This window comes from Macaca thibetana, chromosome 4 (assembly GCF_024542745.1).
Source record: "Macaca thibetana thibetana isolate TM-01 chromosome 4, ASM2454274v1, whole genome shotgun sequence".
In the NCBI taxonomy this organism is placed as follows: domain Eukaryota; kingdom Metazoa; phylum Chordata; class Mammalia; order Primates; family Cercopithecidae; genus Macaca; species Macaca thibetana.
The window spans coordinates 113,034,853-113,059,578 of NC_065581.1; the positions used below are offsets into that span (position 1 = coordinate 113,034,853).

The following is a 24,726-nucleotide window of genomic DNA, read 5'->3' on the forward strand; positions in this document are numbered from 1 at the left end:
TCATACACACACACACAAAAAGAATTTGAGGGGCCACACATTTTTAGAACTTCTGAGGTGCCATCATTTCACTGAAGTAAATGCTTTGGCCAGGCACAGTGGCTGATGCCTGTAATCCCAGCACTTTGGGAGGCCAAGGCGGGTGGATCACCTGAGGTCAGGAGTTTGAGATCAGCCTGGTCAACATGGTGAAACCCTGTTCTTTACTAAAAATACAGAAATTAGCCAGACGTGGTGGTGCACACCTGTAGTCTCAGCTACTTTGGAGGCTGAGGCAGGATAATTGCTTGAACCCAGGAGGCAGAAGCTGCAGTGAGCTGAGACCATGGCACTGCACTCTAGCCTGGGTGACAATAAGACTCTGTCTCAAAAAGAAGGAAGGAAGGAAAGAAGGAAGGAAGGAAGGAAGGAAGGAAGGAAGGAAGGAAGGAAGGAAGGAAGGAAGGAAGGAAGGAAGGAAGGAAGGAAGGAAGGAAGGAAGGAAGGAAGGAAGGAAGGAAGGAAGGAAGGAAAGAAATCCTTTAAAACACTTCCACTTTTAAATGTGAGATTTTAATCATATTCAGCTCCAATTTAGTGAAGACACAATGTCTGTAGAATGTGACCTCTGCTGATACTTTGATCTTTAATAATCTTTTTTTCCTCGTATCATAATTAAATAGTAGATCTCTCATATGAAACCATTGTTTAGTTTGTAATGTTGGGCCTTGTATTTGTGTCCACCATTTCATTTTTGTGCCCTTTACAGTAGACAGCTGTGATGAAGAGGTCGTCGGTCATGTTGTCTTCTGTGCAACACATGCCCATCATGCAGATTTCTCATCACTCCAGGAGGTTTGTGCCTCTGTCTGTGTGTCCAGGTACCATCTCTGCAGGTAGGAACTGTTAATACACTAGAAAAGAATCACTTTGGGTTTTCCAACCTTTTAGCCCCAAACAGAGCATTTCCTGTCTTTCTGTTCCACTGGGATCTCATTAATTCTCCAACTCAACCTTACAGGTAACTCCTGTATCTTTATTGGAGCATCCTGGTGGATGGAGGTAACAGAAGCTGCTACTTGAATACTAGGCTAATGCCAGTATATGGGTACCATGGATAGTCTCACCCACCCCCATCTTTAATCACTTCCTCTGTTGACTTTTTTTAAATAGAAATGTTGAAATCTATTTTAGGTTTAAAAATAAACAGAGGCATCCAAATTGGAAAGGAAGTGTTCACAGATCATCTGGGCTTATAAGCAGCAAACCCTAATAATTACACACACAAACACACATACACAGTTAGAATCAATGTGTTTAGCAAAGTTGTAGGATATAAAGTCATACAAAAATTAGTTGCATTTTTATATGCTAACAGCAATCCGAATAGGAAATTAACAGAAAAATTATCATGAAAAAGAATTAAATATTTCAGAATTTACTTAACCAATGAGGCAAAAAACTTGTGCATTGAAAACATTACTGAAATCAATGAAAGAAGACACAAATAAATGAAAAGACTTCTCATGTTCGTGGATTGAAAGACATAATATTATTAAAATATCAATACTACACAAATAGGCTGGGCATAGTGGCTTACACCTGTAATCCCAGCACTTTGGTAGGCTGAGGTAGACGGATCACCTGAGGTCAGGAGTTTGAGACCAGCCTGGCCAACATAGTGAAACCCTGTCTCTACTAAAAATACAAAAATTAGTTGGATGTGGTGGCAGGCACCTGTAGTCCAGCTACTTGGGAGGCTGAGGCAGGAGAATCACTTGAACCTGGGAGGCAGAGTTTGCAGTGAGCCAAGATGGTGCCATTGCACTCCAGCCTGGGCAACAGAGGAAGATTCCATCTAAAAAAAAACAAAAAACAAAAAACACAAACAGATTCAATGCAATCCCTACCAAAATCCCAATGGCAGAAAAGTCTATCCCCAAATTTATATAAACTCTCAAGGGACCCTGAATGGCTAAAATAATCTTGAAAAAGAACGAAGCTGGAGGAGTCACACTTCTTGATTTCAAAACTTGCTATAAAACTACAGTAATCAAAATAATATGGTATGCATAAAGACAGTAGAATAGAATAGAGAACTCAGAAATAGACCCATGCATGTATGGCCAAATGATGTGTTTAATTTCTTCTTATTTTTTTGAGATGGGGTCTTGCTGGTCTTGAATTCCTGGACTCAAGCAATTCTCCTACCTCTGTCTCCAGAGTAGTGAGGACTACATATGTGTACCACTTCACCCAGCTAAATAGCTTTTGACAAAGATGCCAAAACCGTTCAATGAAGAAAGAACAGCCTTCCAAAAAATGGTGTTGGAAAAACTGTATTTCCATATGCAAACAAATCAAATTGAGTCCTTACTTTATACCATACATGGAAAGTAACTTAAAATGGATCAAAGAACTAAATATAAAACTTAGAACTATTAAACTCTTAAACGGAAATAGGGGAAAAGCTGACATTGGATTTGGCAAGTGTTTCCCAGATATGATACCAAAAGCATAGGTAACAATGGTAAAAATGCGTAAATCAGACAGCACCAAAACTATAAACTGGCTGGGCATGGTGGCTTACGCCTGTACCCTCAGCACTTTGGGAGGCAGAGGCGTGTGGATCACCTGAGGTCAGGAGTTTGAGACCAGCCTAGGCAACATGGCGAAACCCCATCTCTACTAAAAGTACAAAAAGTAGCCAGGTGTGGTGGCGCATGCCTGTAGACCCAGCTACATAGGAGGCTGAAGCAGGAGAATTGGTTGAACCCGGGAGGCAGAGGTTGCAGTGGGCCGAGATTGCACCACTGCACTCCATCCTCGGCAACAGGGCGAGACTTTATCTCAAAAAAAACCCAAAACAACTACAAATTTCTTTGCATTAAAAGACACAGTCAAAAGACTGAAAAGGTAACCTATGGAGTAGCAGAAAATATGTACAAATCATATATCTGAAAAGGAGTTACTATCCAGAATACATAAAGAACTCCTACAACTCAACAACAAAAAAGTCAAATGACCCAATGTAAAAGGGCAAAGGACTTGAATAGACATTTCTTCAATAAATATAAATGATATTCAAATGACTCATCTCACCTCACAACCACTAGGATGGCTACTTTCAAAGCAACAGAAAAAAAAAACGGTGAGGATGTGGAGAAATTTTAATTCTTGTGCACTGTTGGTGGGATTGCGCAAAAGTAATTGTGAGTATGGCTCGTGAATTTTAAATCATTATAACTAGGCCCAGACACATCTTTATTAATCAAAATAGGAACCATTACAATCAACACATTTTTACCAACAAGAAATAAGTTTGTTTATTCCTGTAGCTTAAAAATCTGTGCTTTGGGATTCAACGAACTCTTGGAAAGCATTTTCTGCACCCCGCTGGTTGTGGAAGCGTTTTCCTTGCAACAAGTTGTCAAGATGCTTGGTAGTCAATTGGTGAGAGGCCAGGTGAATACGACGGATGAGGTAAAACTTTGTTGCCCAATTCTTTCCACTTTTGAAGCATTGGTTGTGCAACGTGAAGTCCTGTGTTGTTGTGGAGAAGAACTGGGCCCTTTCTGTTGACCAATGCTGGCTGCAGGCGTTGCAGTTTCTGGTGCATCTCATTGATTTGCTAAGCATACTTCGTAGATGTAATGGTTTCATGAGGATTCAGAAAGCTGTAGTGGATCAGACCAGCAGCAGATCACCAAACAGTGACCGTGACCTTTTTTTTGGTGAAAGTTTGACTTTGGAAGGTGTTTTGGAGTTTCTTCTCGGTTGTTGTATAAAATCCACTTTTCGTCTCACACCACAATCTGATTGAGAAATGGTTCGTTGTTGTTGTGTAGAATAAGAGAAGATGACACTTCAAAATGACGATTTTTTAAAACTTTCGCTCAGCTCATGAGGCACCTGCTTATGGAGCTTTTTCACCTTTCCAATTTGCTTCAAATGCCGAACGACCATAGAATGGTCGACGGTGAGTTCCTCGGCAACTTCTCGTGTAGTTGTAAGAGGATCAGCTTCGATGATTGCCCTCAAGTGGTCATTGTCAGCTGCTGATGGCTGTCCACTACCCTCCTCATCTTCAAGATTCTCATCTCCTTTGAAAAACTTCTTGAACCGTCACTGCACTGTATGTTCATTAGCAGTTCCTGGGCCAAATGCATTATTGATGGTGCAAGTTGCCTCTGCTGTTTATGACCTATTTTGAACTCAAATTTGCTTTTTGTCTAACATCTTTTTTTTTTTTTTTTTTTTTTTTATATGGAGTCTTACTCTGTTGCCCAGGCTGGAGTGCAGTGGTGTGATCTCAGCTCATTGCAACCTCTGCCTCCCAGGTTCAAGTGATTGTTCTGCCTCAGCCTCCCAAGTAGTTGGGACTACAGGTGCCTGCTACCACGCCTGGCTAATTTTTGTATTTTTAGTAGAGACGGAGTTTTGCCATGTTGGCCAGGCTGGTCTCGAACTCCTGATCTCAGGTAATCCACCCACCTCAGCTTTCCAAAGTGCTGGGATTACAGGTGTAAGCCACCGTGTCTGGCCAATTGTCTAATATCATTTCCATAGTCTAAAATAAATATAATATAAATAGCAAGTAATAAGTCATTAGCAAAAAAACAAAGTGAGAAATGCACATTAAAATGATGTATAATATAACCACATTTATTTAAGAATGTTTTCTAGTATCAAAGTGCACATTTCAACAACACAAAAACTGCAATTACTTTTGCATCAACCTAATAAAATGGTTTATCCACTATGGAAAACAGTAGGGCAAAAAAATAAAAATGGAATTATCATATGATGCAGCAATTTCACTTCTGGGTATATATCCATAAGAATTGAAAGCAAGATCTGGATACCCATGTTCATAGAAGCATTATTCACAATAGCCAAGAGGTGGAAGTAACCCAAGTGTCCACGGATGGATGAATGGATAGATGGATGGATGGATGGATGGATGGATGGATGGATGGATGGACTGATGGGTGGATGGATGGATGGATGGATGGATGGACGGATGGATGGATGGATGGATGGACAGCTGGACGGACAGATGGATGGATGGATGGATGGATGGATGGATGGATGGATGGATGGATGGATGGATGGATGGATGGATGGATGGATGGATGGATGGATGGATGGATGGATGGATGGATGGATGGATGGATGGATGGATGGATGGATGGATGAATGGATGGATGGGTGGACGGATGGATGGACAAAGTGACAAAATGTGGTAGATGCAGACAATGGATTATTATTCAGTCTTAAAATGGAAAAAAATTCTGAAACCTGCTACCACTCTGAGGACATTATGCTAAGTGAAGTAAGACAGTGACACACACAAAATATACTGTACAGTGATTCCACTTACATAAAGTGTCTAGAGTAGTCAAATTCATAGAAACAGATTGATGGTTGCCAGGGGCTTAGAGAAATAAGGGGTTGTTTAATAGGTGTAGAGTTTTGATTTTGCAAGAAGAAAAAGTTCTGGGCCAGGTACGGTGGCGCATGCCTGTAATCTCAGCTCTTTGGGAGGCTGAGGTGGGTGAATTGTTTGAGCTCAGGAGTTTGAGACCAGCCTGTGCAACATGGTGAAACTCCTTCTTTATTTATTTATTTTATTTTTAATTTAAAAAAAGAAGTTCTAGAGGTTGGTTGCACAACAATGTGAATGTACTTGACACAACTGACCTATATGCTTAGAAATGGTTTAAGATGATAAATTCTGTGTTACACATTTTGTTACCACAACAAAAATTAAAAAAAAAACAAAAACGGCAAGACTTTGCTCAGTGACCAAAGAGATTGCTTTTCTTTTACAATTCAGATCCTTGGAAGAAAAGTCTACACAGCACTAAGTTTTCACCTCTGCCTCATTCCCCAGTGCTCTGCCACATGGTGTCTGTGCCTGCCACTCCAGCAGGCTGCTGTCTCTCTGTCCCGGCTGCCACCTACGGACAGCATGTCTTTGCCTCTGTCTTTGTTCATACCCCGCAGCACTTGATGCTGTTGACCACTTCCCTTGGGAAACCTCTGCTTCCCAGTTTTGTCTCTCTCTAGGCGACTGACCTTTGGACTGTTTTGCAGACTTATTTTTGATGTTTTGTGAATGTGGCTCTTCCTCAAGGCCCCATCCTAGGCCTTCTGCTCTCTCTCATTCTCTATCTCCATTTATTTATTTATTTACTTACTTATTTAGAGATAGAGTCTTGCTCTGGCATACAGGTTGGAGCGCAGTGGCGCAATCTCGGCTCACGGGCTCAAGTGATTCTCCTGCTGCAGCCTCCCCCAAGTAGCTGGGATTACAGGTGTGTACCACCACACCCAGTTAATTTTTTGTATTTTTGTAGAGGCAAGGTTTCACCATGTTGTCCAGGCTGGTCTCGAACTCCTGACCTCAAGTGATGTGCCCACCTCGGCCAATCCCAAAGTGTTGGGATTACAGGTGTGAGCTACCATGCCTGGCCATCTGTCTCCTTCTTAAGTGAACTCAGCCCCTTTTACAACTTTAGCAGTGTTTGGAAGGAAAAAATTTTCTTTTACCCTTTATTTATTTATCTTACTTTTATTGAGGTCTGTGAGTTAAACAAACAAAACACGGATCTGCAAGAGAAAAGACAGATTTTTATTCATGTATGTATGGGAGTGCCCAGAAAAATGTGACGCAAGGAGGCTATTAGAATTGGGGGGCAGTTGGCCGGGTGTGGTGGCTCACGCCTGTAATCCCAGCACTTTGGGAGGCTGAGGCGGGTGGATCACCTGATGTGAGGAGATCGAGACCAGTCTGGTTTCACCTAACATGGTGAAACCCCGTTTCTACTAAAAATACAAAAAATTAGCTGGGCATGGTGGCACGTACCTGTAATCCCAGCTACTCGAGAGGCTGAGGCAGGAGAATCGCTTGAACCCAGGAGGCGGAGGTTGCAGTGAGCCAAGATTGCACCACTGTACTCCAGCCTGGGCAACACAGCAAGACTCTGTCTCAAAAAAAAAAAAAAAAAGAATGAGGGGCTTATGTATCCCCTTAATAGAAGGAGGGAGGAGGGTTAGGGATACTTATAGAAAAGTCTATGTCTCTTAGGAAAGATAAATGGCCCTTAGAAGACTAAATGTAAGATGTGATCATTTTGCAACAATGTCTGTCTGGGTGTGGTGCTGACATCCCTTCTCTGCTCCAGCGCAGAAAATTTATGACCTCTTTTGGGAGGCACTGCTTTTAGGCAGGTAAAGGAGTTTGGAAAAAAATCTATTCTCAAATACCTTCAGTTCGAAATAATCTTTATTTGCCACAGTGGCAAAATCTGGAAACTTCTAGTAGCCACTTACTTGCTGAGAATGCCCCAAAGTGTACCTTAGCCCAGTCTCTCTTCTGTGATCCAGAACACACTTTCCAATTGCCTCAGCGCACATCAACAAGAACATCAAAATGCATTCATCTCCTTTTCCTATAAACCTATTTTTTTCCTTGTATTTCACATCATGCTGGTTCATCAAGCCGGAAAACTTCAAGTCATGCCAAATTCCACATCTCCCTCATCCGATAATGAAACTGATTCATTCTGTCTCCTGAGAGCTTTTGATACTTGTTTCCCTCCCACCATTGTCACCACTACAGACTGTTATCATTAGGCCCTTACAATCTCCCCCTTATTATATTGTCCTAATTTACATTACAGCACAGATGTCCAATGTGCCATATGTGTGTTTGTGCAGGTTAACTTTAATCTACACTCTAGGAGCTGTTGGTTAACATTTCCAAGACCCTGATTCTGATGTTTTTCAGCCTTTACAAAGAATACAATTCTGATACAGGTTACAACCTAGATGAAGCTTGAAAGCAAGCTAAGTGAAATAAGCCAGACACAAGAGGACAAATATTGCATGATTCTACTTATATGAGGTACTTAGAATAGTCAAATTCATAGAGACAGGAAGTGGACTGGTGTTTCCCAGGGTTTGGGAGGAGGGGATAACAGGGCGTTTGTGTTTTATAGGTAGAGATTTACTTTGGAAAGATGAAAAAGTTCTGAAGATGGATGGCAGTGCTGATGATTACACAATAATATTCATGTACTTAATACGGCTGAATTGTACACTTAAAATGATTAAAATGGTGAATTTTATTTGTATATTTACCACAATAGAAAAAAAAGAGTGAAGGCCAGGTGCAGCAGCTCACACCTGTAATCCCAGCACTTTGGGAGGCCGAGGTGGGCAGAGCACTTGAGGTCAGGAGTTCAAGACCAGCCTGGGCAACATGGCAAAACTTTGTTTCTACTAAAAATGCAAAAATTAGCTGGGTGTGGTGGCGTGCACCTGTAGTCTCAGCTACTCAGGAGGATGAGGCACGAGAATCACTTGAACCCGGGAGGCAGAGGCTGCAGTGAGCCGAGATCACGCCATTGCACTCCAGCCTGGGTGACAGAGACTCTGTCTCAAAAAACAAAACAACAAAACAATAACAACAACAACAAAAAAACCAACAAAACCCAGGCCCTAATCAAAACTCCACCCACAGAAGGTACTTCAGATACCTCATTTAATCTGTACTAGAGGGGCTGGGCACAGTGGCTTGCACCTGTAATTCCAGCACTTTGGAAGGCCAAGGCAGGTGGATCACCTGAGGTCAGGAGTTTGAGACCAGTCTGACCAATATGGTGAAGCCTTGTCTCTACTGAAAACACAAAATTAGCTGGGCGTGGTGGCATACGCCTGTAGTCCCAGCTACTCAGGGGGCTGAGACAGGAGAATTGCTTGAACCCGGGAGGTGGAGGTTGCAGTAAGCCAAGATCGCGTCATTGCAGTCCAGCCTGGGGGACAGAGCAAGACTCTATCTCCAAAAAAAAAAAAAAAAAAAATCTGTACTAGAGAATTCACTGATCAGCAGAAAGATGTTAAAGATCCTTTTCATATGTATATGTGTGTGTGTGTGTGTATATATATATATTTTTTATATAGGGACCACTGCAATGGGGCCTTGCAGTGGGGGAGAGAGGTTGGGTTCAGCTCCCAAAGATCATTTTCTTTTTATTTGATTGATTGATTGAAAATATAGGGTCTCACTTTGTTGCCAGGCTAGCCTTCAACTCCTGGCTTCAAGTGATCCTCCCCTGCCTCAGCCTCCCAAATTGCTAGGATTACAGGCATGAACTGCCACAGCTGACCCCATTTTTTAAGAGTGGGGATCCCATCGTCACCCAGGCTGGAGTGCAAAGATCATTTTCAATTGGCAAATGAAGTGATAAAGACAGTGCCTGCTAGAAAGCTACATAAGCACTTACCCTCTTGTACAAATGTGTGCACAGATGAACTCAGTATCCCAACACCTTCAGAGTGATTCCTTCATATAGAAACTCTAGAAATCTGGTAGTGTGTCCCCTCTATTCCCACCCTCTCTCAGTCATATTTCGTGAAGGTCTTTTGTTAGAGAAGGCTTGCTGGCATCCTGTCCTCAGAGCGTTGTCATATTTGCCATGGATTGGGTCTTTTCTGTGAGCCATCTCTGCTCCAAAAGGCTAGAGAGCTAGGATTTCACCGGTCTCGCTCACACAACAGCATGTATGACTGTTTCTGTGCCTGCTTGCTCCTGACGTTTGTATCTGCTTAAAACCCTGGGGACTTCTTGGCTGCCTCTAATCCTGAGAGACTGCTGAATTTCTCCCGTCATCCTCCTACAATGCAAGTCAGGTCATGTCAATTTCTCACTCCAAATTCTTCAGTAGACCCGTCTGCCCCCTCCCATTACATTCAGAGGAAAATCCCAACTCCTGCCCTCCAGGATCTGCACCTACCTTCCTCTCCCTTCTTCACTCCAATGTGGAAGCCCCTGAATCTGCCCACGCCTCTCCCACCTCCATACCTCTGCGCATGCCGTTTGTTCTGCCTACAAAGCTCTTCCTCTCCCTACACTCTTTGGTTTCAGGAAACACAGCTGAATTCAGGGACTCCAAGTCCTTGCCTAGAAGGATATCATCTGTGCCTGGAATTTTACCTTTTTTTTTTCCAGCATACTTTCAGCAGCAATGAAAGCATCCAGTTTGCATAGAAAGAAGAGTGAAGTAGACACAGTAGAGAGAAACAGAGATGACTTCTCAGAAGGAGGAAGAAAGAAACCCAGGGGACAGCTGCTTTTGTTCCTAGACTGGTCCAGTTCCCGGGTTCCTTTCCTCCTGGGAGGCATCTGAGCCCTCTGTCCTTGGGTTCTGGGAGCTGGTTGGGAAGTTCTTTTGTAGCCAGTTGAGTCTTAACCAGGATACAGGTCTGCAGACTTACCCCTTTCCTGGTGGTGAGGCCAGCCCCAAGCCATCCTGGAAGACCTGCTGGGGGTGGGCTCGGGGGAGCTGTGGCTGCTCCCCACCCTCCCAGGGCTGGCCATCTGGATCAGCCTGCACTCTCTGCTTTTGGAAGAGCTGGTTTAGCAATCTGGTATCTTAAAGTCAATTAGGTAATTTGACTTTCAAGTCCACTCAGTTGATCATCAAGAAAGAATGTAAAAGGCCAGGCAGTGGCTCGTGCCTGTAATCCCAGCACTTTGGGAGGCCGAAGCAGGTGGATCACCTGAGACCAGGAGTTCAAGACCAGCCGGGCAAACATGGTGAAACCCCATCTCTGCTAAAAATAAAAAAATTAGCCGGGTGTGGTGGCACGCACCTGTAATCCCAGCTACTCGGGAGGCTGAGGCAGGAGAATCACTTGAACGGGAGGCAGAGGTTTCAGTGAGCTGAGATGGAGCCACTGCACTCCAGCCTGGGTGACAGAGCAAGATCCTATCTCAGAAAAAAAAAAAAAAAAAAAAAAAAAAAGAAGAAGAAAGAAAGAGAGAGAGAGAGAAAGAGAGAGAACAAATGAAAGAAAGAAAGAGAGAAAGGAAGGAAAGAAAGAAAGAAAGAAAGAAAGAAAGAAAGAAAGAAAGAAAGAAAGAAAGAAAGAAAGAAAGAAAGAAAGAAAGAAAAGAAAGAAAGAAAAAGAAAGTTAAAAGCCTAAAGAAATAGCTAACAATTTCTTCAGGGGGAACATATCTAACCCCAAAAGACGAGAAGGAAGGGTACCCAACGTAATAGCAGAAACCATAAGAAATGTTTGCCAGGGACAGGTTACACTGAAACACCCAAAGCTAATGTTAATATGGCATCTCCTTGGGGTAGTTGCAGAAAAGCATTTTGTTCTAGATTCTTCACTTGCGCATGCTCCAACCTGAGGCTCTCCTTAGGAGCTTAGGTAAAACAGGAAGCATGAGTAAGCTATACTTTGGGTTTTTAAGTTAATAACAGCAAGAAAGACCCAAATAGGATTTTTTTTTTTTTTTTTGAATCAGGGTCTCTCTATGTTGCCCAGGCTGGAATGCAGTGGCACCATCATAGCTCACTGCAACCTTGACCCCCTGGGCTCAAGTGATCCTCTCACCTCAGCCTCCTGAGCAGCTGGGACCACAGGTGTGTGCCACTACACCTGGCTAATTTTTAAAATTCTTTGTAGAGATGAGGTTTCACTATGTTGCCCAGTCTGGTCTCAAACTCCTGGACACAAACGATCCTCCTGCCTCGGCCTCCAAAGTGCTGGGATTACAGGCGTGAGCCACATTACTCGGCCCCAAAATAGGATCTTGAAGTCAATAATTATATTCTTTTTTTCTTTTATAGTATTTTACATATTTATGGGGTACATGTCAGTATTTGTTACACACACAGAATGTGTAACGATCAAGTCAGGGTATTTGGGGTATCCATAACCCCATGATGATCATTTATTTTTTCTGTTTTTGGGAAGTGGATGCTGAAGAGTATTTATTATTTCTGTGTGTTGGTAACACTTTAAGTTCTCTCTTCTAGGTACTTTGAAATATAAAATATATTGTTGCTAACTATAGTTACCATCGTCTGCTATTGACTATTATAACTTCTTTTATCTAACTGTATGTTTGTACCCATTAACCAGCCTCTCTTCATCTACCCTTTTCCACCCACATACCCTTCCCAGAGTCTGGTATCTATCGTTCTACTCTGTTCCTCCACTAGAACAAGGTTTTTAGTGCTGATGTATGAGTGAGAACATGCAATTTGTGTCTTTCTATGCCTGGCTTATATTACTTAGCATAATGACATCCAGTTCTATCCATGTTACTGCAAATGATATGATTTCTTTTTTTTTTTTGAGACGAAGCCTCACTCTGTGGCCCAGGCTGGATTGTAGTGGCACAGTCGCTGCTCACTGCAACCTCCGCCTCCCAGGTTCAAGCAATTCCCCCCCTCAGCCTCCTGGATAGCTGGGTGAGTAGCTGGTATTACAGGCACACACCACCATGCCTGGCTAATTTTTTTGTATTTTTAGTAGAGACGGGGTTTCACTGTGTTGCCCAGGCTAGTCTCGAACTCCTGACCTCAAGTGATCTGCCCTCCTCAGCCTCCAAAGTGCTGGGCTTACAGGCGTGAGCCACCGAGCCCAGCCACAAATGATATGATTTTATTCTTTTTCAGGAACCAATAGTATTTCATCGTGTATATGTACCAAATTTCCTTTATCTGTTCATCCATTGATGGATACTTAGGTTGATTCCATATCTCTGCTATTGTGAATAGTGCTGCAGTAAACATGCAAGTACAGGTATCCCTTTGATATATCGATTTCTTTTCCTTTGGGTAAAATATTCAGTAATGGGATTGCTGGATTGAATAGTGGTTTTGTTTTTAGCGGAGAAATCTGTATACTGTTTTCCATAATGGTTGTACAACTTTACACTTCCACCAACTGTGTACAGAGTTTCTTTTTCTCAGCATCCTCACCAGCATCTGTTATTTTTGGTCTTTTTAATAATGTGATTCCCTGACAGATTCTTCCTGTCCACTGCACAGACAAAACCAATTCGCCGAGACTGTGGTGTTACAGTAAAGTAAGACTTTAATTAACGCAAGATCAGTCACATGGAAGAACTCGAGTTATCACTCACATTGGTCTCCCTGAGAACTCAGAGGCTAGAGTTTTAATGAATAATTTGGTGGGCAAAGACCTAGGGAATGGGCACTGCTGATTGGTTGAGGATGAAGTCCTAGGGGTGTGGAAAATTGTCCGGTACTGAGTCTGCTTCTGGGTGAGGCTGCAGGACTGATTGAGTCATGAGTCATGGGTCCAGGTTGGGTCAGTTGGTTGCCAGAACACCAAAGTCTGAAAAACATCTTAAAAGACCAATCTTAGGTTCTACAATAATTATGTTACCTATAGAAGTAATTGGGGGAGTTCACAAATTTTTTTTTTTTTTTTTTTTTTGAGACGGAGTCTCGCTCTGTCGCCCAAGCTGGAGTGCAGTGGCGCTATCCTGGCTCACTGCAAGCTCCGCCTCCCGGGTTCACGCCATTCTCCTGCCTCAGCCTCCCGAGTAGCTGGAACTACAGGCGCCCGCCACCGCGCCCGGCTCATTTTTTGTATTTTTAGTAGAGACGGGGTTTCACCATGGTCTCGATCTCCTGACCTTGTGATCCGCCCGCCTCGGCCTCCCAAAGTGCTGGGATTACAGGCGTGAGCCACCGCGCCCGGCCTGGAGTTCACAAATTTTGTGACCTCTGGCCACATGGCTTCTCAACGATAAGCAATTGTAGAAACTATGTCTACATTTTAGCAGAATTCAGGCCCCTCCTTTAATCCTAATCTCATGGACTTTCATTAGTTTTACAAAGGTGATTTTTGGCCCCTGAGCGAAGAGGGTGTTAGTTTTAAGGAGGGACTATTATCATCTTTGCTTCAAAGTTAAATGTAAACTAAATTCCTCCTATGGTTAGCTTGGCCTATGACCAGGAATGAGCAAGGACAGCCAGCCTGCAAGGCTAGAAGCAAGGTGGAGTCAGCCATGCTATATTCTCTCACTGTCATAATCTTTGCAAAAGTGGTCTCAGTAATAGCCATTCTAACTGGGGTAATGTGTTTATCTCATTGTGGCTTTGATTTACATTTCTCTGATGATTAGTGATAATGATCATTTCTTCATGTACCTATTGGCCATTTTGTTCTCTTTTGAGAAATATCTTGTCATTTGTCAATTTTTTTTTTTTTTAAACAAAGTCTTACTCTGTTGTCCAGGCTGGAGTGCAGTGGCACTATCAGGGCTCACTATAGTCTTGCTCTCCTGAGCTCAAGTGATCCTCCCATCTCAGTCCTCTGAGTAGCTGGGATTACAGGCATGTGCCACCATGCCCGGTTAATTTGTTGTGTTTTTAGTAGACACAGAGTTTCACCATGTTGCCCAGGCTGGTCTTGAACTTCTAGACTCAAGCAATCTATTCACCTCAGCCTCCCAAAGTCCTAGGATTATAGGAATGAGCCCTCATGCCTGACCATTTGCCCACTTTTTAATGGGACCTTTTCTTTTTTTTGAGATGGAGTCTTGCTCTTGTTGCCCAGGCTGGAGTGCAATCACACAATCTCGGCTCACTGCAACCTCCACCTCCTGGGTTCAAGCGATTCTCCTGCCTCAGCCTTCTGAGTAGCTGGGATTACCGGCAACCGCCACCACACCTGGCTAATTTTTGTATTTTTAGTAGAGACAGTGTTTAGCCACTTTGGCCACACTGGTCTTGAACTCCTGACCTCATGATCTGCCCACTTGGGACTCCCAAAGTGCTGGGATTACTGGCGTGAGCCACTGTGCCCAGCCAGGACTTTTAAACATTTTATTGTTGACTCATTTGAGTTCCTTGTGTGTTCAGGATATTAATCCCTTGTAGGATGAATGTTTGCAAATAATTTCTTCCATTCAACAGGTTGTCTCTTCACTCTATTGTTTCCTTTGTTGTGCGGAAGCTTTTTCATTTAATACAGTTGTATTTGCCTATTTTTGTTTCAGTTTTTTGTTCTTTTGAGATCTTAGCCATAAAATCTGCTTAGACTAATGTCTTGAAGTATTTTCCCTATGTTTTCTTCTATTAGTTCTGGGTCTTATATTTAAGTCTTCAAGCCATCTTGAGTTGATTTTTGTATATGGTGAGAGATAGGGTCCACTTTCATTCCTCAGCACCATTTATTGAAGACAGTGTCCTTTCCCCAGTGTGTCTTCTTGACACTTTTATTGAAAATCAGTTGGCTATAAATACATGTATTTATTTCTGTATTCTGTATTCTGTTCCATCAGTCTATGTGTCTGCTTTTATATAATACCATGGTGTTTTGTTTACTATAGTCTTGTAATATATTTTGAAGTCAGCTAGTGTGATACCTCCAGCTTTGTTCTTTTTTTGGTCAGAATTGCATTGGCTATTCAGGATCTTTTTTGGTTCCACAGGAATTTTATGATTTTTTTTTCTAATTCTGTGAAAAGTGATGCTGGTATTTTGATAGGGATTGCATTGAATCTTAGATTGCTGTGGGCAATATGGTCTTTTTTTTTTTTTGACAGTCTCGCACTGTTTCTCAGGCTGGGGTACAGTGGTGCTATCTCGGCTCACTGCAGCCTCCGCCTCTCTGGTTCAAGTGATTCTCGTGCCTCAGCCTCCCAAGTTGTTGGGATTACAGGCGCCTGCCACCACGCCTAGCTAAATTTTGTATTTTTAGTAGAGATGGGGTTTTCACTGTGTTTGTCTAGGCTGGTCTTGAACTCCTGACCTCAAGTGATCCACCTGCCTTGGCCTCCCAAAGTGCTGGGATTACAGGCATGAGCCACTATGCCTGGCCAATATGATAATTTTAATGATATTATTTCTTCCAGCTTATGAGCATGGGATATCAGTCCATTTGCATGTGTCCTCTTTGGTTTCTCTTATCAGTGTTTTGTAGTTTTCTTTGTAGAGCTCTTTCACTCCCTTTGTTGAATATATATTCCTGTGTTTTATTCTTTTTTTATAGCTACTATAAATAGGATTGTTTTCATGATGTCTTTCTCAGCTAGTTCATTATTGGTGTATAGAAATGCTACTGATTTTTTATATCAATTTTGTATATCAATTTTGTATCCTACAATGTTACTGAATTTATTTATTAGATTTAAGAGTTTTTTGGTGGAGTCTGGATTTTTCTAGATATAAGATCATATCAACAGTAAAGAGGGACAATTTGACTTTCTCTTTTCTAATTTGGACACCTTTTATTTCTTTATCTTGCCTTATTGCTCTGGCCAGGACATCCAATGCTTACATTCTTTTTTTTTCCTTTCTTTCTTTCTTTTTTTTTTTTTGAGACAGAGTCTCCCTCTGTCTCCCAGGCTGCAGTGCAGTGGCATGATCTCGGCTCACTGCAACCTCTGCCTCCCCAGCTCAAGTGATTCTCCTACCTCAGCCTTCCAAGTAGCTGGGACTACAGGTGTACACCACCATGCCCAGCTAATTTTTATAGTTTTAGTAGAGATGGGATTTCATCATGTTGGCCAAGCTGGTCTCGATCTCCTGACCTCAAGCGATCTGCCTACCTTGGCTTCCCAAAGTGCTAAGATTATAGGTGTGAGCCACCTCACCCGGCCTACAGTACTTATATTCTTACATGGCTCATATCTGTAGCTGATTTCCAATGGGAGAAACCAAGGGATTGTTGCTGTAAAGCTGCGTATGGAAACAAGAGGTACCATTACCTCATGAACAGCTTCCAGCTGTGCAGAGTCCAGGCATCCTCACCTGATCCTCCAGAAACACTACCCCTGGTCTGCAAGCTGATTTGCTGCAGACAGAGAGGCACCCAGCAGAAGCAAGGACTCGCATCTACACAGAACACTTAAACAGATGGTCGGGGCTAGCTGGGCTCCTTGGGAAATGGAGGGTGCAGTGAGCACCAGGACAGGGGAAAAGCTTATCGAGAACAAGAGCAGGATGCAGGGAATGAGCAGAAAATAAACCTGAACTCTGTCTCAATTACAATTAAGTGTCAGCCACCGGAAAGCAACTTAAACAGACAGCAGCCACCTCAGCTGCCAGTGCCTGTGGGCTCACATGACCAATCCCCGCCATGTAGCTATTTTTAGTCACAGTTTCTCCCGACTCAATCTGCAGAAGTGAAGAGATTCTTCTACCTGTAATACAGAGCTGTCCTTCCTCCCTTCATCTCTTGATTTTTACCATTTGTTCTGCAGTCTCTGTTAGTGTGTGTTCTAGACATAATAAAATATGGCTGGTTAATTCAAGCAAAAGCTTGTGGTGACTTGGCAAAACATTATCATAATTAATGGGGCGACAGGCAGAGGATAAAATGAGGTTGCAACTGGCTTTCCTTGTATTCAAAAATCCTAACTCCTCTTTTTACTGATTATCTTAGCTATGCATTTTTTTTAAAGCTTCTCGAATTCAAACCGGATAACGCTTTCTTTCTTTCAAATGTACTTCATAACTAGGACCTGCATCTGACATTCACTGCGTGATTGCAGTGACTATAAATGCTTCCTTTAAATCTGTGTAATTTCTAAATCAAAATGTTCGGAAACCAACAGAAATGTTTATTCTTAGATAAATTAACTATGATTCAACAACTTTGTGCTCTAATTTATGGAAGAGATTCTCTCTCCATCAGTGACGTTGGCTGGGTTGTGTTGTTAGAGATGAGCGATGTGCATTAGTGAGGCTTGCCTGGATCTTCCTTGTCAGGTTGGGTATGTCTCATAAAATTAGTTGAAAGGGTTGGGCACGGTGGCCCATGCCTGTAATCCCAGCACTTTGGGAGGCCCAGGTGGGTGGATCACTTGAGGTCAGGAGTTTGAGACCAACGTGGCCAACATGGCGAAATCCCGTCTCTACAAAAAATACAAAAATGAGTGGGGCATGGTGACAAGTGTCTATAGTCCCAGCTACTGGGAAGGCTGAGGCAGGAGAATGACTTGAACCTGGAGGCAGAGGTTGCAGTGAGCCGAGATCACGCCACTGTACTCCAATCTGGATGACAGAGCAAGACCGTCTCAAAACAAAAAATAAACAAACAAAACAAGATTAGTTGAAAGGGAAAGAGAGAAATTGCAAGTGACAGGAGCACCTGAGTCGCAGGGGTGGCACATACGTACAGTGGGTGTGGACTTTGTGAGGGGAAGGATGAGGGCGTGTCATATTGTGGCCAAGATCACAGCCTTTACTGCCAGACAGATCCGACTCTACTGCTGTGTGACCTTGGATGGATTGCTTAATGTCTCTACGTTTTCATTTCTGTTTTATCATGTGTGAAGTGGGGATATAAAAGACAATCTAGGCCAGGCGTGGTGGCTCAGGCCTGTAATCCCAGCACTCTGGGAGGCTGAGGCAGGTGGATCACCTGAGGTCAGGAGTTCAAGACCAGCCTGGCCAATATGACAAAATCCCATCTCCACTAAAAATACAAAAAAAAAAATTAGCCAGGCATGGTGGCAGGTGCCTGTGGTTCCAGCTACTTGAAAGACTGAGGCAGGAGGATTGCTTGAACCCGGGAGGTGGAGGTTGCAGTGAGCTGAGATCGTGCCACTGTACACCAGCCTGGGTGACAGAGCAAGGCTCTGTCTCAAAAAAAAAAAAAAAAAGCCAGTCTACAAAAGATTGTTGAAAGGATTCCATGAGATAAAAGATGCAAGGCATTAAGCCCAGCAGAGAAACATTAGCTGTTGCCATTTTTTTTTTCTTTTCCTCCAGGAGTATGCTAACTTATTTTGTTATTGTTCTAATCCTAGCTCCATCTTGTGACTGTGGAAGCTTGGGCAGGACTGCTGAAACCTGGTTCTTCCTTTCTAAAATGGGGCTGTTATCATCGTCTTGATGGGATTACTGTGAGAATGAACAGACAGAATGATGTGTGTGAAGAATGCCTGACACAGAGAGTACCTGGCAGAGTGCATGCAGCCAATCAATTTCAGGGCCCCCTTCTCACTCCTGCCCACTTCATGGAGAGACCACAGGCCTAAATCATAGACTTTCTGGATGTGAGGTAGTATGATGAAAGCCAAAAATCAGGGCCTGGTAGCTCACGCCTGTAATCCCAACACTTTGAGAGGCCGAGATGAGTAGATCACCTGAGGTCAGCAGTTCAAGACCAGGCTTCCCAACACGGAGAAACCACATCTCTACTAAAAAAATACAAAAAATTAGCCGGGCCTGGTGGCAGGCACCTGTAATCCCAGCTACTCAGGAGGCTGAGGTAGGAGAATCACTTGAACCTGAGAGGCGAAGGCTGCAGTGAGCTGAGATCACGTCACTGCACTCCAGCCTGGGCCACAGGAGTGAAACTCAATATCAAAAAAAGAAAAAAAAAAAAAAGGCCAAAAAACAAAACAAAAAACAACTCCCCTGATGATTCTGATGTGAAGGAATTCAGGGTAAGACCCTAGATTGTCTAGAGTTTTGATGGTAGATCCTGGGACAGTGAAACTTATCTACCTCTATTTTTCTTCTTTTGAAACAAGGTCTCGCTATGTTGCCCAGGCTGAACTCAAACTCCCAGGCTCAAGCAATCCTCCCAATTCGGCCTCCAGAATAGCTGGAATTACAGGTGTAAGCCACAACACCCAGTGCTACCTACCTCTATTTTCACCACAGACATAGAGTGCAAGTTCTCATCTTCACAAGTGCCAGCCATTGGCCATGAGGAAAATCAAGCTCATCCTTATTCCTGAAAATCCGTTTTCTTAGTCAGCTGGGGCTCCCATGAAAAAATACCACAGGCTGGGTGGTTTAAACTACAGTCATTTATTTCTCACAATTCTAGGGGCTGAGAAGTCCAAGACCAAGGTGCTGGCCTATTTGGTTCCTGGTGAAGATTCTCTTTTGGCTTGCAGATGGCCCCGTCCCTTTGTTTCTTCACATGGAGAAGAGGAGGGGGAGAGAGAGACCGAGCTGTCTTGTGTCTCTTCTTACAAGGGCACTAATCCCATCATGAGTGCCCCACCTTCACGTCTGCATCTAAACCTAATTATTAACACCTCACAAATGCCCATCTCCAAATGCCACCACATTCCACATTGGGGGTTAGAAATTTTAGGAATATAAATTTGGGGAGGGCAGAACTCAAACCATAACACCAACTCCAAGAGCAGGCCTTGCTAAGTAAAGGTTGGTTGTGCTTCAGAGCTCTAACAGCTCTGGGAGTTCATTGTGAAATAGGCCTATTGTCACTTGTTGAAGGTTGTGCAAATCCTAGTGGCTGAACCATCAGATTCCAAACTTCATTCCTTTCATTATATCAAATAAATGGCCTTGAAAGATCTGTAATGAGGACAGGAGTGACCAGTCAGAAAAATGGCAAAGAAACCAGTAACAGAAGGGAATATGACAATTAAGTGCCTAATAAATCGGGTAGGGGAGATAATGAAAAATGAACAAATACAGGAAAATGAATGAATGGGATTTAGGGCATGCATCTGTTACTTAAAAAAGAGACTGAAAGTCTGAGGGAATCTTTTGTGAAAATTAATGAAAAAGGCCCAGCATTTTCTGGCCCGTGTGTTATGTGTGTGCAAGTCTCATGTTTACAGTTATTCTTGAACACTCCTTGCTCTACCCCACCCTCCCAAGTCTTTTGACCTCAGGAAAAATCAGTCTAAGGAGATTGTTTTTGTCATCTCCAGCTGTCTCAGTTGCCCATCAAATCCAGCCTTTGTTTCTCTTGCGGCCTCATTGTCTCTGAGTGCAACTTTAACCCTGTCTTGAATTGTCTAAGAGGCTGGGGGCTGACAGCTGAATCCAAGTCTCAGAGACACAGACTTTGACCTTTACAGTCCACTGACCTGCAAAATACGTCAGTTAATACACATAGGAAGAGATGGAAGAAAGAGCAGCACAAAAGTGGGCAAAGGATTTCCAAAGGAGGAGTAAAGAGACGGAGAGCAGAGTGAGCTGAGCAAAGACATCTAGATTAATGATAAGGCGACCAAGGGATAGCTTTAAAACAGGCTGGGAAGGGTTCTGGTAGCAGCGTTAGCAGCCATTTCTTTTCCTTTTTCTTTTCTATTTTTCCAGCTAAGACTGAAGGAAAGGCGTTAAATACAATCTGGGGTGCAGTGGCTCACACCTGTAAACCCAGCACTTTGGGAGGCCAAGGTGGGCGGGTCACCTGAGGTCAGGAGTTTGATACCAGCCTGGCCAACGAAACGTTGTCTCTACTAAAAATACAAAAAAAATTAGCCGGGCATGGTGGCATGCACGTGTAATCCCAGCTTCTCGGGAGGCTAAGGCAGGAGAATCACTTGAACCCAAGAGGCAGAGATTGCAGTGAGCTGAGATCATGCCACTGCACTCCAGCCTGGGTGACAGAGCAAGACTCCGTCTCAGCAAAAAGTAAATAAATAAAATAAAAAATAAATACTATCTGGAATTGAGATTAAATATAAGACATAACTTTCAGGGCCTGGCGCAGTGGCTCGCGCCTGTAATCCCAGCACTTTGGGAGGCCAAGACGGGCGGATCACCTGAGGTTGGGAGTTCAAGTCCAGCTTGACCAACATGGAGAAACCCTGTCTCTAATAAAAATACAAAATTAGCTGGATATGGTGGCACATGCTAGTAATCCTAGCTACTCGGGAGGCGGAGGCAGGAGAATTGCTTGAACCCAGGAGGCGGAGGTTGCGGTGAGCCGAAATTGCACCATTGCCCTCTAGCCTGGGCAGCAAGATAAAAACTCCATCTCAAAAAAAATAAAAAATAAAAAAATAACTTTCAGAGAGAACTATTTATTTAATAAGGGAAAAGATTATTGACAAGGCTATGTAAATCACCCTTACTGCCTAATACTGAGGCATAATTATTATCAAGCCCCATCTAGAAGTTCGGCAGTCCTTTGGGCACATCAAATGCATACATTACTTCATTTAATCTTTTTAGGAACTCCCTAAAGTGAATAGTATTACCCCCTTTTTACAGAAAAGTAAACTGAGGCTCAAGGATGGTAAGGGACTTGCCAGGGACCTATGCAGTGGGTGGCACAGCTGAGTTTAGGACAATTTACGTTTGGCTCTAAAGCCAATGCTCTTGCCACTAGATCAGCAGGAACCATAGTCTTGAATTGCTTCAGACTAAGCGCAGGGAACGATGGAATCATCTCGGTGGGTTCCAAACCTGCCTTATCTCAGCGACTGGGTGAAAGGTAACAGAAAGGAGGAGAGAGGAACTGAGAGTGACCTCATGGCTTGAAATCTCCTAGTACCGCCCCCAGCATAAAGCCAAGAAAAACGTTCATCAGTTTCCCTCAGAGTAAATCCCTTTGCATTTGAATTAATGATGTAAGAAGTCCAAGATCAGGGTGGCTGCCTATTTAGTTCCTCAGGGAGGTCAACTTCCCAGCTGCCAGAACTGTGAGAACTAAATGTCTGTTGTATGAGCCACCCAGTCTATAGTATTTTGTTATGGCAGTCCCAGACGACTAGGACAGTGAAGTTCAGAGAAAAGAGGCCGGAGGCCTTGTCCCAGGCCATGGGGATACCACTGAGCTGAAGGAGGAAAGCTCCCAGCCAGGTTTGAAATGCAAGAAAAAATGATGTCTGGCCAGCTGCGGTGGCTCACACCTGTAATCCCTGCACTTTGGGAGGCCAAGGTGGGAGGCCAAGTGAATTCACTTGAGGTCAGGAGTTTGAGACCGAGACCAGCCTGGTCAACATGATGAAACCCTGTCTCTACTAAAAATACAAAAGTTAGCCAGGTGTGGTGGCAGGCGCCTGTAATCCCAGCTACTCCGGAGGCTAAGGCAGGAGAATCACTTGAACCTGGAGGCGGACATTGCAGTGAGCCGAGATCACGCCACTGTACTCCAGCCTGGGTGACAGAGCGAGATTCTGTTTCAGAGAGAGAAAGGGAAGAAGAAAGAAAGAGAGAGAGGGAGAGAGGGAGGGAGGGAGGGAGGGAAGGAAGGAAGGAAGGAAGGAAGGAAGGAAGGAAGGAAGGAAGGAAGGAAGGAAGGAAGGAAGGAAGGAAGGAAGGAAAGGAAGGAAGGAAGGAAGGAAGGAAGGAAAAAAGAAGGAAGATGTTAGCAAAAATGTCAGAGAAAGGACCTCTGAAAAATTTCTCCTTTATGAAAATAACGAGAAAACTGGCAAAAATGGGAAGAATCAACTTTTTTAGGACTCTGGAAATTATTCAAATGCTGGCAGGAATTCAGGAAGTATGTATTCAAGAAAAATGGCTGAATCTCAGTAATTAGAGAAATTAGAAAATAGTTTGAGATGAGTGAAAATAAAAACACAGCATACCCAGACTTATGGGATGCAGCTAACCCACCGCTTAGAGGGAAATTTATAGCTGAAATGCCAATATTAATGAAGAAAAAAGATCTAAAATCAATAATCTAAACTTTCACCTTAAAACACTGGAAAAGGAAGGGAAAACTAAACCAAAAAGCAAGCACGGCCGGGCGTGGTGGCTCAAGCCTGTAATCCCAGCACTTTGGGAGGCCGAGACGGGTGGATCACGAGGTCAGGAGATCGAGACCATCCTGGCAAACACGGTGAAACCCCATCTCTACTAAAAAATACAAAAAACTAGCCGGGCGAGGTGGCGGGCGCCTGTAGTCCCAGCTACTCGGGAGGCTGAGGCAGGAGAATGGCATGAACCCGGGAGGCGGAGCTTGCAGTGAGCCGAGATCCGGCCACTGCACTCCAGCCTGGGTGACAGAGCGAGACTCCATCTCAAAAAAAAAAAAAAAAAAAAAACAAAAAACAAAATGTTAATCTTTGGAAAGACCAACAAAATTGACAAAATATTAGCTAAACTAACCAAGAAAAAAATGAAGACTTGATTACTAAAATTAGGACTGAAAGAGAGCACATGACTCCCGACCCTACAGAAATAACAAAAATTGTGAGGGGACATTTTGAACAATTGTATGCAAATAAATCAGACAGCAGATATGAAATAGACAAATTTCTAAAGAGACACAAACTATCTAAACTGATCCAAGAAGAAATAGAAAATCTGAAGAGACCTATCACAAAGAGATTGAAGTAATAGTAAAAACAAAAGCAAAAAAAAAAAAATACTTCCAACAAATAAGAGCTCAAGATGAAATGTAATAAAATAAAGGATTAATAGACTCTTAATTGACCGATGGAAGGAAAAGGTGTTAGAATTTCAAGCCCTCAATTAGACCACCTTCCTGTTTTAAAAAAACTGATGCTAAAAAAGCACATAACATAAAATGTACCATCTTAGCCATTTTTAAGTGTGCATTTTAATATTGTTAAGTATATTCACATTGTTGTGAAACAGATCTCCCAGTCTTTTCCATCTTGCAAATTCGAGACTCTATACCCATTCAATAATAATTCCCCCTTTCCCCCTCCTCATCCTTTGGTAACCACCATTCTACTTTTTATTTCTATAAATTTCATGACTACCTCATATTAGTGTAATCATACATTATTCATCTTTTTGTGATTGGCTTATTCCACTTAGCATAATATTCTCAAAGTTCATCATGTTGTAGCATGTAACAGGATTTTTTTTTCCTTTTTTTTTTTTTTTGGTTTGTTTGTTTGTTTATTTATTTATTTATTTATTTATTTATTTATTGAGACAGAGTTTTGCTATTGTTGCCCAGGCTGGAGTGCAATGGTGCGATCTTGGCTCACCACAACCTCTGCCTCCCGGGTTCAAGTGATTCTCCTGCCTCAGCCTCCCGAGTTAGCTGGGATTACAGGCATGTGCCACCATGCCTGACTAATTTTGTATTTTTAGTAGAGATGGGGTTTTTCCATGTTGGTCAGGCTGGTCTTGAACTCCTGACCTCAGGTGATCCACCCACCTTGGCCTCCAAAGTGCCGGGATTACAGACGTGAGCTACCTACAGCGCCCAGCTGGATTTTCTTCCTTTCTAAGGCTGAATAATATTCCATTG

General features: G+C 43.0%; 1 pseudogene; it reads right to left on the bottom strand.

The window, feature by feature from the left end:
* Positions 1 to 3,246: 3,246 nt before the first annotated feature.
* LOC126953438 (histone-lysine N-methyltransferase SETMAR-like) lies at positions 3,247 to 9,860 on the bottom strand (annotated as a pseudogene).
* Between the last annotated feature and the right edge of the window lie 14,866 nt (positions 9,861 to 24,726).